General features: G+C 44.1%; 1 protein-coding gene across 2 annotated transcripts in view; it reads left to right on the top strand.

Annotated features, from left to right (window-relative positions):
* Positions 1–13020, top strand: part of LOC309560100 (leucine-rich repeat and fibronectin type III domain-containing protein 1-like) — a gene marked incomplete at its 3' end in the record, with an annotated part of 327508 nt that overhangs the window by 31724 nt on the left and 282764 nt on the right. The gene's annotated exons all lie outside the window — the stretch shown is intronic.

A 13020-nucleotide genomic window follows, 5' to 3' on the forward strand; every position in this document is an offset into this window, starting at 1 on the left:
TTTAATTTTCCTTGCTCGTGTTTGTGTATTCTTTTTAAAGTGAAGCTTTACCTCATTTACCAAACTCTGGCGCAACTGCACTTGCAAAAGTGCACAGTCTATTTGCATTTATTAAAGTGACCCCAATGTGTTTCTTTTATATCTGCCTGTTGTTTAGATCATTTATATCTGTTGTCCTCCATCTGAATTTGTTAGTTGCCTGGCTGTGTCTGAGTTTATTACTTTCTGAGCACCAGAAGAAACAGGGCACTGGATTAATTTTTTAAGGGTAACTGCAGTTGTCACTGGGCACACTGGCACTCCACAAAACAGCAACTACCCTCAGAAACAGAGCCCAATGTAATTTAATGATGAAATTGATTCAGAGAAAAATAAAACCAATGCACTTCAGAGGCCAAGGACAGTATCTTGACTGTGCTTAAGCAGACTCAGGTGAACATATACCAAATAAATATGGGATTTACTGCTTGGAACAGTTTCAGGAGGGCAGGTTACCCCCGTTTTAGTGAATGCAAAGAAGCTATTTTCTGAGACAATAATGCAGACCAAGTATGTAGCATGGGAAGCTGAAACTCAGTGACTTGGAACATATTGAACATTTGGATCATGTAATAAGCATTTTAATAAGCAGAGGCCAGCAATGACAGCTTACATAATTCATTTGATACAGGTCTCTTTTAATATGATACTCCCTCAAGAGTATCACACCCGAGACAGAACTGTCACCTGTGCTAATGACACTTTGGGGTTGATTTAATAAAGGCAAATAGACTGCACACTTTGCAAAGTGCAGTTGCCAGGGGCAGAAGTCACGGAACTACAGGGGTTGCAATTGCAACCGGGCCCCATGCTCCAGGGGGCTGTGCGGCTCCCCTGCACACCTGGAAAGGAGGGGTGGCGGGGGCAGCATGTAGAGAAATCACTGCCCTCCTTTTTCTTCCTGTAGCTGCAGGAGAAAAATGGAGGAGATTGGTTCCTCTGTATGTTGCACCCGCCACTCCTCCTATCCAGCTCACTTGTGTTTTGCTGTCTCTGGGCCCCTGTGTGCTCCCCTAGTTCCCCCCCCCCCCCACTGTGCTCCCTCCCCTCTCCTGCCGGCTGCTGCAGGGGATGTGTCACAATAGAGAACCAGGAAGGGGTCAGTAAATATGTAATTTACCAGCTCCTACCCTTTCTGAATGGACAGTGTCATAGTCAGTGACATTGTAAAAAATAAAGTAAAATGATAAAAAATATTACAAAATTTAAATACCAAAAAATAAAAACTACTGACACCAGTGGGTGAACTTCCAGGATTGCAAAGGTCACATTTGCGACTGGGCCCTGGCATTTCACCACCGTGGGGAGGCCCCAAGATGGCAGGAAGGGGGCCCACTGCAGAACTTGTGAAAGGGTCCTGGTGCGGGACTGTAATAAAGGGCCCCAGGATCAGTGGGAAGAGCCCCAGGCTTGAAGGGAAGGGCCCCAGCCAGGGGTCCGGGGGGGGGGGGGGGTGACCTTCATGGTTTCTTGCACTGGGGCCCTTAAAGTTCTAGTTATGCCACTGGCAGTTGCTTCAGAGCTTAGTAAACAAGCAGATCTCTGCTGGCTTCCTTTAGCCAATCATGTGCAAGCAAAAATGCTGTTTTTGTAATTTCCCTTGCACGTGATTGGGTATTCTTTGCTAAGTGAAGCTTTACCTCATTTACTAAGCTCCAGAACAACTGCACTTTGAAAAGTGCAAAGTCTATTTGCCTTTAGTAAATCAACCCTTTTGGGTCAGTGACAGATCGGAACACACTACCATCCTGAAAGGATCCGGCCTTTTCTGAAAGATCCCCCCCCTCTGATTTCTTTAGTTGTAATTAGAAGAACTCCCTGCAATCATGCATTTTTTTGGATTTCCACATACAAAATAGATTTACAGGCAGAAACAAGTTAAGACAAAACTGTTTTGCGTGAGTGTATCACCAGCCAGAAATCCGAGTTGACGTTTATTCAAGGATGAGCAGAAAACAGAGACCGCTGACACTTTCCGACAGAATTTGCCGGATTATGAATCATTGTGAATTTGCAGTGACAAATACGGGAATCTAAGGGGGGGGTGGGGGGTTTTCTCTAGCGGGCTTGTGGCATATGTCCCATGAACATGGCGTTTGTATCCTATCCATAGATTGAGTGGCACATGAATATCCCAAACATACTCACAGCCATCTGCTGAATTCCATCTTCTGTCAACTCCCACAACATCTGTCCTGACTGCCCAGCTCTGCCACTTTGTAAAATGCAGAAAATTCACTTGTCGTGGATAAACTGATGTCTCTGAAGGTCATTCATGAGAAAGAAAAATGCCCAATGCTGTGAATAACTTACTAAAAGCTGATATCAAGGATAAGAAAATACAAAAGTCAGTTGTATTCTTTTTTAAACGTTGCAATCTTCAATGTATTGCTTCTAGAGCTACCATGGATAAGAAAAGTCTACACACCCCTGTTAAAATGTCAGGTTTCTGTGATGTAAAAAAATGAGACAAAGATAAATAATTTCAGAACTTTTTCCACCTCTAACCACTTGCCGACCGCCGCACGACTATTTACTGCGGCAGTCAGCTCCTACTGGGGAAAACGGCGTAGGGCTACGTCGCTCGCCCACAAGCCTCTGTCATACATGAAACCTGTACTCTGCCTCTGTGCAGGAGCCACCTATAGTAAAGACCAGTTTCCACTGCTCCCTCTCTCTCCTTGTGCAGGATGACTGGTTTTGTCTCCACAAAGGGTCCCTCCCACAGCTGTGCCCTTCACACATGCTATGTGCAGCACAGTGATGATGTTACTTCTAACTTTACAAAAAAAAAATCAAATCGAGGATTGCAAGGTATTTGGTACATATAAAGTAGATTCATATCTCTTGCGACTATTGGAGAATGTATTTACCATATATACTCTAGTATAAGCTGACGTTTTCAGCACATTTATTATGCTGAAAAAGCCCCCCTCGGCTTATACTCGATTCACTTATCTGTTCTCCCTGGGGCTGACCGAACGTCAGCGGCGGCCGGCCCGACATGTACACTACGCATGCGCCACCGCCGCTTGGGAAAGCCCGTATGCACTCGGCCATTTTCAGGCAGACGGCGCACGTGCAATGTAAGGCCCCTCTGCATATCCTGCAGATTTAAGCAACCTCTGCATATCCTGCACCATGCCCTCAGCCCTGCACCATGCTCTCAGCCCTGCATCTCCTGCACCATGCCCTCAGCCCTGCATCTTCTGCACCATGCCCTCAGCCCTGAATCTCCTGCACCATGCCCTCTGCCCTGCATCTCCCGCACCATGCCCTCAGCCCTGCATCTTCTGCACCATGCCCTCAGCCCTGCCTCTCCTGCACCATGCCCTCAGCCCTGCATCTCCTGCACCATGCCCTCTGCCCTGCATCTCCCGCACCATGCCCTCAGCCCTGCATCTTCTGCACCATGCCCTCAGCCCTGTCTCTCCTGCACCATGCCCTCAGCCCTGCATCTCCTGCACCATGCACGCAGCCTCTGCATCTCCTGCACCATGCCTGCAGCCCCTGCATCTCCTGCACCATGCCCTCAGCCCCTGCATCATGCCCGCAGCCTCTGCATCTCTTGCACCATGCCCGCAGCTTCTTCCTCTCCTGTACCATGCCCGCAGCCTTTGGTATCTATTTTTATTTTTGAAATTTACCAGTAGCTGCTGCATTTCCCACCCTAGGCTTATACTCGTGTCAATACATTTTCCCAGTTTTTTCTGATAAAATTAGGTGCCTCGGCTTATATTCGGGTTGGCTTATACACGAGTAGATACAGCAAATGAAAGTTTTTTTGCACAAAATTCAGTTTGAAATACGTGTGTCTGCATTAAAGGGGGGTTGTACATTATTGTCTGTAGCTGTATGTGCGTTTGTGAGTATCTTGATAATTAAAAGTGTAACTAAAACCAAAATTTGTTTTTGTTTTGGGCAGAAAAAGAAGTGGTCAGATTTTTATTTCTGTTTGTGTCCCTGCTGGGGAGATTTCACCTCACTATTGTCCTGGTGATCATTTTATCCACACTAAGGAAGTGAGGACAAATCTAACATTTTCAAACAGGAATAGAGAGGAAATCTTCAAAATTCTCCACCTTTTCCAGCCTATGAGGGGGTATACCCTCACCTTGGAGAAATCTCCCCTCACTTTCTGTTGTGTCTGTAGAAAAAGAAGTGAAGGGAAATCTCTTTGATGTGCCACTTGACAAAAAATTCTATCCAAATGTAGAATTTAAATTGGCTTTAAAATATTTTTTTAATGCTAATTGGCCCCTAAATAAATTGGCCCTAGTATATATATGTATATATGCATATGGGGACTATAGACTTGTAAGCTCCTTGAGGGACTGGTATATTTGTAAAGTGCTGCATAAATTGTCAGCACTATATACAGTGAGGGGAAAAAGTATTTGATCCCCTGCTGATTTTGTATATTTGCCCACTGACAAAGAAGTGATCAATCTATAATTTTAATGGTAGGTTTATTTTTAACAGCGAGAGACCGAATAAAAAAAAAAAATATCCATAAAAACGCATTTCAAAAAAGTTATACATTGATTTGCATTTTTTATTTTGTTCCGAAATATACGTTTTTATTGAGATTATGCAAGAAGTACAGGCTTAAATCACAAGAGAACAGTGTCATATCAAAGGGATCAACAAGAATAGGGTCAACATTCTATACAGAAGGGTATGTATACTCGTCTTATAAAAATAGAAACATTGCGGAAAAAAAGAGTGAAACTTTTGTCTATGAGAGGGGGGTCTCCCTCCTGGGACACCCCTAATGGGAACAGACTGCGTCCGGAGGAAGGAGGACATCCACAAACCCATAGATTCCTTTTGTTTTCCCCCTTATCTGACCCCTTCGTATCTCCTATCAAGTATGCTGTAATACAATCATAAAGTATGAAGCTAGGAGATATATGTTTCCGTGATATAATTATCATGAGTAGGGGGGAGAACTACACGAAATGCCTGGCGCGTGTAAACTGGGGGGGGGGGGGTCGGCTCATGATTAGGACATGCATGATTTGCATTTTAATGAGTATTTGACCTCTTTGCAAAACGTGACTTATGCCCCGTACACACGCGTCGATAGTTGGCCATGAATTTTCGGCCAACGTCTGATCGGCCGATTTTCGGCTTGTTAGTATGATGCTTCCGACAACCGACTCCGACTTTTCGGCCGAAAAAAATCTGGTGTGCAGGCTATAAAATGTTTGTTGGCCGTCACCACAACGGCCGATTTTCCATCAGTCAGTACAGATTTCGGCAGACAAAAATATGATGAGCAAGACTGGGCATGCTCAGAGAAGAAAAAACACACGGAAAGTAAACCAGCACATGACATCACTTCTGAAGTAGATTTTTGTTGGCCGAGAAAATTCCTGTGCAGTCTAGGCACATTCCAACCAACAAAACAACACTGGACAAAAGTCGGCCGATCGGTTGGCCGATAATCGTTGTGTGTGTACGAGGCATAAGTCAGTATATACAGTAGTCAACCTGCCGAGGTTTGGGTGAGATTGAGGTTCAAAATCAAGCATGACGTTTAACATTGATTGTCTGTCAGCCATATTTTAACCCTTTCCATTCTTGGAATTCTTTGACTTTGATTTTACAATAAATCTTTTATCACAAACCATGACATAGACATTTTTATGATTTTTCTGAGGTATGCCTCAAGTGGTTTGTAACCATTAACCCCCAGCGCTGGTTTAAGAGGAATCTTTTGCTGTTTGTTCTTTTGCACAACACCATCCCTGGTGTTTTGGTTCCCCTCCAGCTGCAGAAGGCTAACATTTATTACACAGACTGCCATATGTTGGTTCTCCAAACAGTGCCTGAACTTTTTGGGAATGCATCCTTTTTGCTGCCACTTTCTGTGATGACTGCATGAAAACTAGCATTCCTCAGGGCAGGTTTCCTGATGTTGACAAAAGTGCATTGTGTCTGTGTATCAGTTTTGAATAGAGAGGTGAGGGGTTAGAAATGCTGTGTCTTTTCTTTCTGTGTTCCCTCTGGGGGAACATTGCCCTCTCCATTTGTGCTGGTGCCCATTGCTACTGGAGTGAAGGAAAGATGCCACCAGAGCAGCAATACAGGAGAAATCTTCCAGTGTGGACACTTGGGATGACCACTATTTATGGAAAGAATTCTCCCATATGGGACACAGAAGACATCAAAGTAAAAGACAACCCCCATGGTGTGTTTGCTGGGAGTGTTGGACGAGGAGAGGTGGCCGAGACATACTAGGACTATGTTATTGGAGTCATTGTTTATGGCCCGTAAGGCCGTTGCCCTTAAGTGGATTCAATCCGCTCCTCCCTCGATACGTATGTGGTTACAGTTGGTTAATCAGGTGTTGCCATATGAAAAACTTGTGTTTGAGTATAGGGGTTGCCCAGCCAAATTTGATAAAGTGTGGGGGGCGTGGTGCTCCTCTGACCTTACCATCTCTTCTACCTAGGGCTCGCTATACGGGGATAGATCTCTTGTATGTTCCTTTCGCTGTATGGTCTTTTTTAATTTTGTTTGGTTGTTTGCCTTATGCCGTACTGGAATGCAGCCTACTGCTTGACAAAAAAAGACACAGAAACAAAAATATTGTTTTTTTTTTCCTCTATTGTATTCACTGTGATTTGTACCGTTTCACTTTGTACTTTATTTTCTTTGGTTGGCGCTCCTGTTGAGTGCCCTGTTTGTATGTACCTTAAGCTTTATATCCTTCAATAAAGAGTTAAAAAAAAAAAAAGTAAAAGACAATCTCCCCAATGCATAGATGCCAACAGTCCCAGATTTGCTGGGACAGTCCTGCATCTCTGTCCCAATGGTGCTGTGTCCGGCGCTGGGTCCTGAGATCACAGCATTATCCCTGTTAAGTTACTGAAAATGTTACAGAGGCAGTAAAACCTGTGAGTGGGCTGTTCTCATAATTAGGGTGGGACAGCCAAAAATTTGGATTTATCTAGGGTGCACCCTCTGGAATGTTTAAGGGGGGCATAACCCTTTGGGCCCACCTTCATGGGGCTGCGGCTACTCCCCCCTTGCTTGCCAAGGTGTTGTGTGTTACCTTACACTGTTGTTAAGGCTATTCGGGCACACTGCCCCTTTAGGGTTCCCTAACTCTTTTCCCAGGTGATTTGTCTAGCCATTGGGAATACCTTGAACTTTTTTGGAAAGAGTCTTTTAAAAAGGAGGCTGGGTTCAGAAATTATCCTCCTTGGACCTTCTAGCAACAAGCTCCTTCCCTCCCACCCGTCACGGTATTTTTATGTGGTTTTCTATCTTTCTTTGGATCCAGGGTGTGTGTTTGCTATATCTCAGGAATATGCTCGAGTCCTCATAACTGAGCTAAATGGTGGTAAATTTTGTTGTACTCAAAGTTTATTGAATTTACTTTTCTTGTCATTTATCATTATCGGTATGTTTTTTGGTAAACCAATAAAGTGCCCCGGCCATTTCATGCCTCTAGGTTGTTTTCCTGTGTCTTTATTTTTTTTTAGATTTTCGGTTGGTTGGGGTTGCAGCCTACAGTCCCCAAGTAAGCTTAATCTATGCAGGACTGCTTGATATGTGTGGGAGGGGTGACAGTTTCCTAAGGACTGGGGTAAAAATGTTGGCACGTATACCAATGGGACATAGATGGCAAAAAAAAAAGTTTTTTTCCCCAGCTCTACCTAAAACAATAATTAAAAAAAAAAGAAAGTTTTTGACTTTGATGTGCTTCAAGTAAACCAATGCTTATTTTGTACTCTTCTTGGAACTTACATAGTTACATAGTTAGTCAGGTTGAAAAAAAGACACAAGTCCATCTAACTCAACAAATATAAAAGAAAACACAACCATACAATCCTATACCCACAGTTGATCCAGAAGAAGGTGAAAAACCCCAGAAAAGCATGATCCAATTTGCTACAGCAGGGGGAATAATTCCTTCCTGATCCCCCGAGAGGCAATCGGATATTCCCTGGATCAACTTTACCTATAAATATTATTACGCAGTTATGTTATGTACTCCTAAGAAATAATCCAGGCCTTTTTTAAAGTAATCTACTGAGCTGGCCAGAACCACCTCTGGAAAGAGTTTATTCCACATTTCCACAGCTCTTGAAGAAACCTTTCTATATTTGGAAAAAAATCTCTTTTCCTCTAGGAGTAAAGAGTACCCTTGCGTCCTCTGTGATGACCTTAACCACTTCTATACAGGGCGCTTTCACCCCCTTCCTGCCCAGGCCAATTTTCAGCTTTTAGTGCTGTTGCATTTTGAATGACAGTTGCGCGGTCATGCAACACTGTATCTAAACCACATTTATGTAATTTTTCCCCACAAATAGAGCTTTATTTTCGTGGTATTTGATCACCACGAGGTTTTTTCTTTTTTGCTACACAAATAAAAAAAGACTGATATGCAGCACTGATGGGCACTGATATGTGGCACTGATAGGTAGCACTGATATGCAGCATTGTTGGGCACAGATAGGTGGCACTGATGGGCACTGATATGCAGCACTGATGGGCACTGATAGGTGGCACTGGTAGGCAATAATGGGCACTGGTGGGCGGCACTGATAGATTGCAATGATGGGCACTGGTGGCCGGCACTGATAGATGGCAATCATGGGCAGCTCTGATGGGGAGGGCACTGAAAGGTCCCTGAGCCCTGATTGCCATCCCTGGTGGGCATGGGTGGGCATCCCTTGTGGTCATCCCTAGTGGCCCTGAGTGGGCAATCCCTGGTGGCTCTAGTGGCACCCCCCTGTCAGGCACAAACTGAGGAAAGCCTATCAACGGCACTTCCTGTTTACCATGTGACCAGCTTTGATTGGACACAGGTGGTCACACATGGTAAAGAGCCTACGTCATTAGGCCCTTTACCAGGATCAGAGATGCGGTGAGGAGGGGGGCGCAGAGCGATCTATCCTGCTGGACGTCATATGACGGCCAGTCAGGATAGTGCAACCACTTTGCCACCGTCAATCTGCCATAGGGCAGGCAGCAAGTGGTTAAAGTGAATAACTCAACACCAAGTTCACTATATGGACCCCTTATGTATTTATACAGGTTGCTCATATCCCCCCTAAATCTCCCCCTTAAAAAAGACATTCAGTTCTGCTAATCTTTCCTCATAGCTGAGCTCCTCCATGCCTCTTATCAGTTTGGTTGCCCTTCTCTACACTTTCTCCAGTTCCCCGATATCCTTCTTGAGAACTGGTGCCCAAAACTGAACTGCATATTCCAGATAAGTTCTTACTAATGATTTGTACAGGGGCAAAATTCTCTCTCTCTCTCGCTCTCTCTCGTCCATGCCTCTCTTTATACAAGAAAGGACTTTGCTTGCTTTGGAAACCGCAGCTTGGCATTAAGCTTATGATCTACCAGAACACCCAGATCCTTCTCCGCTTAGTTGAAGGAAAACTTCATTCATCATAATGCTGTGCTCTGAATGACATTTATATTTGGATTGGTTCTTGACATTGGGCAATGGATGCATGGAAGACTGCAGATACCAATATCATATGTGTCAATCATGATTAATCTTCTGAAAGCTTCAGTTGTACTGTATAAACCAGAGCTGTAGGTTGGGGCAGGTTTATATGGTGTAAGGTGACTATCTCATTTGGGTGTAAAAATCTGTACACTCATACAAAGGGCCATCTTTCCTCACATGAGATGCACAGATAATCTATGCATTTTCACCCTGGCAGTTTAATTCATGTCTATTGGGATGCAGAAGCTGCATGGACACAGTCACTGGTCCCAATTGGACAGCCATAACGGTGCGAGTGTGCATTCTGTGACACACACCCGCACCTGCAGGACTGTCAAATTGAAACCAATGGCTGTGTTTGTGCAACCATTACATCCCAGTAGACATGAATGGGACAGCCTGTTTCTCTGTGTATTCCATGCTGGCAAATAAAGCTCTTTGCACAGGTGTATGGATAGGTATGCCAGTAAACCTGTTATAGAAATAACTTTTCTGGTACTGATGCCTGCCATAAACCTGTTACTAATGATAATTGACGTTTAAACAAATAGAAGTAAAACTGATAAATTGAGATGTTTATTGATCACAGCAGCTTCTAACCTTCTTTGATAAACTGTTGTTTAATTAAAAAACAGAAAATTAGGAAGCTGCTAAGTTGCTGAATATAAACAGTTAACACTTATATCTCTTTCCTTTGCAATAGGCCAAGCAGCAGCTAATATGCAAATCCGTAGCCTTGAGACATCCTTACAGATGGAGGATGTCTTACTTATTTCCGACACACAGGTGTTTGTTGCACATTTTGATTTATGTGCCAGTCACATCCCAAACTACCTGATTTCCAGTTCTGTGATAGTAAAAGATGTACAGGCAGCAGAGCGAAAGATGAATCCAGGACTAGAGTGAGTCCTAAACATGATATTTCCAGAAGACAAAAGTAAAGTTGAAAAATGTAAAGTAATGCACTTGGACGTCAGAAACACGAAAGCAAGCTACTCACTAGGGGGGAACCTCTGGGTGAATCTGAGATGGAAAAGGATCTGGGGGTCCTAGTGGACAACATGCAATGCCAAGCCACTGCAAGCAAAGCCAACAAAATACTGGCATGTATAAAAAAGGGGATTCACTCCAGAAATAAAGAGATTATTCTCCCACTCTACAAGACTCTGGTCCGGCCACATCTGGAGTATGCTGTCCAGTTCTGGGGAAGGATGTGCTAGAACTGGAGAGAGTCCAGAGAACGGCAACAAAAATAATTAGGGGAATGGAGGACATCAGCTATGAGGAAAGACTACAAGCACTGAACCTATTCTCTCTGGAGAAGAGACGATTGAGGGGGGATATGATATCAATGTACAAATACTGTACTGGCGACCCTAGCATAAGGAACAAACTTTTTAGAGAAAGGGAATACAATAAGACACGTGGTCACTCACTAAAACTAGAGGAAAAACTGTTTAACCTTAAAATACGTAAGGGGTTCTTCACTGTCAGAGCAGTAAGGATGTGGAATTCTCTACCACAAGCAGTCGTATCAGCAGGGAGCATCGATAGTTTCAAAAAACTATTAGATGGGCACCTTAAAGACCACAACATACAGGGATATACAATGTACGGTTAACAGCAAACACACACACATCATAGGTTGAACTGGATGGACTGATGTCTTCTTTCAGCCTCACAAACTATGTAACTATGTAAAGTAGGCAAAAGTACCTCTAAGCCCCTGTTCACATTGAGTGCGGCTTTGAAATTGTGCAATCACACAATTTCAAAGCCACATCTCAGTGTGACTTTGGGTACGACTTTGGAGACATCTGTGCGGCTTCATGCACAGATATCTATTAAAGTCACACCCAAAATCACCAAAAGTAGTGCAAGTACTACTTTTTCAAATCAATGCAGCACCGCAAAGTCGGCGTCGCATCAGTTTGGACACGGCCATTGCTGGCAATAGGATGCGACTATCAAATCGCATGACAAATCGCTCCAATGTGAATGGGGACTAAAGGCCCGTACACACGTAGCGATTGTCGGCCGTAAATATTCGGCCACCGACCGATCGGCCGATTGTCGGCTTGTTAGTATGATGCTTCCCGACAACCGACTGCGACTTTTCACAGAATCTGGTGTGCAGGCATTAAAATTTTTGTTGGCCAACACCAGATTGTTCGCCAGTCAGTACAGATTTCGGCCGACAAACAGCAGATGAGCAAGACTGGGCATGCTCAGAGAAGAAAAAACACACGGAAAGTTAACCATCACATGACATCACTTCTGCAGTCGGCTGTTTTTGGCCGACAAAATTTGTTTGCAGTCTTGAGCACTTTTCAACTGACAGGACAGCACCGGACAAAAGACGGCCGATCATTCGGCCGACATTCGGTACGTGTGTACGGGGCTTGAGGCCCCATGCACGTTGCAACTCTTCAAAATGCCTTTCTCTTAGCAGGAGAAAGGATCCTTAAAAACATGCCTAAAGCCAGAATCTTTTTTTTTTTAACGCATTCAGGTGCATCAGACTTTTTGGTATTTGTTAATTTCATGGCCAGAATATTTATTTATTATGGCCATTGAAATGAATAAATGCTTTGGCTGTACTTCTCCTTTAAATCAGCACCTCCTGGGAGACGAGTTGCCCCCCTCCAGCACACAGCAGATAACTCAACCTCAGGGCTGCATGTTTTGTTTTTGTGAATCTGCATGGAGTGTTTCCCTTTACTCCAATCAGGTTTCAGATGTCATAGAGATGTGTGCTCTAGAGTGTTTCTCAACTTTTTTACAATCAAGGCATTCTTTAGAATTTTGCACAATCTCAGGGAACACGAGTCTGAGGATTCATTCATACCAGAAGGTGCCTCGGAGTGTCTGCGTTTTTTGCTTCTTTCTGCACAATGCGTTTAGCAATGGACTGCCCTATGTGCGTAAAACATGCAAAGAAGGTGCTAAGATGATTTTTAAAATTGTGCCACACCAAAATGCATGGTATTGCAATACCATGTGCTTTACCAGGCTCAAATACATGTGTTTTTGCTAGATGCGTGGGGGGTGCCATTACAAATTAATGGCACCGGTGTGCATCTGCAAAAGGCAGTACATTTTTGTGTGGTGTGGGAAAACATGCGATTTCACTCATGTTCCTGCACCTCACCTGGTTTGAACAGGCCCTAAAGTGTAGTTTGTGAGACAGAGTTCAGTGGTCAGTAGGTTGTGGAACATAGTTGAAAAGCAGGAGAGAGCGGCGCCGGCTTAGTGTAGCATAAATGTATTAATACAAAAATGAATGTAGCAACTTACTCTGAGGTAAGGATAAACTGGTACAATAGGTATGGCGAGATCATCTATCTTCTTCTCCTAGGGAAGTGCAGTGGAGGAGGGTGGTTGTTCAGCAGCTTGTCCGTGGGTTTGAGCGGCGGCGGCGGAGGGTTCTCAGCAGGGCTCCGGCTACCAGCTTCCGGTCTGACCAATGTCACTTCCTGATAGGGAGAAGAAAGGGGTTG

The sequence above is a fragment of the Pelophylax lessonae genome, assembly GCF_965119305.1.
Source record: "Pelophylax lessonae genome assembly, chromosome: 7".
NCBI lineage: Eukaryota > Metazoa > Chordata > Amphibia > Anura > Ranidae > Pelophylax > Pelophylax lessonae.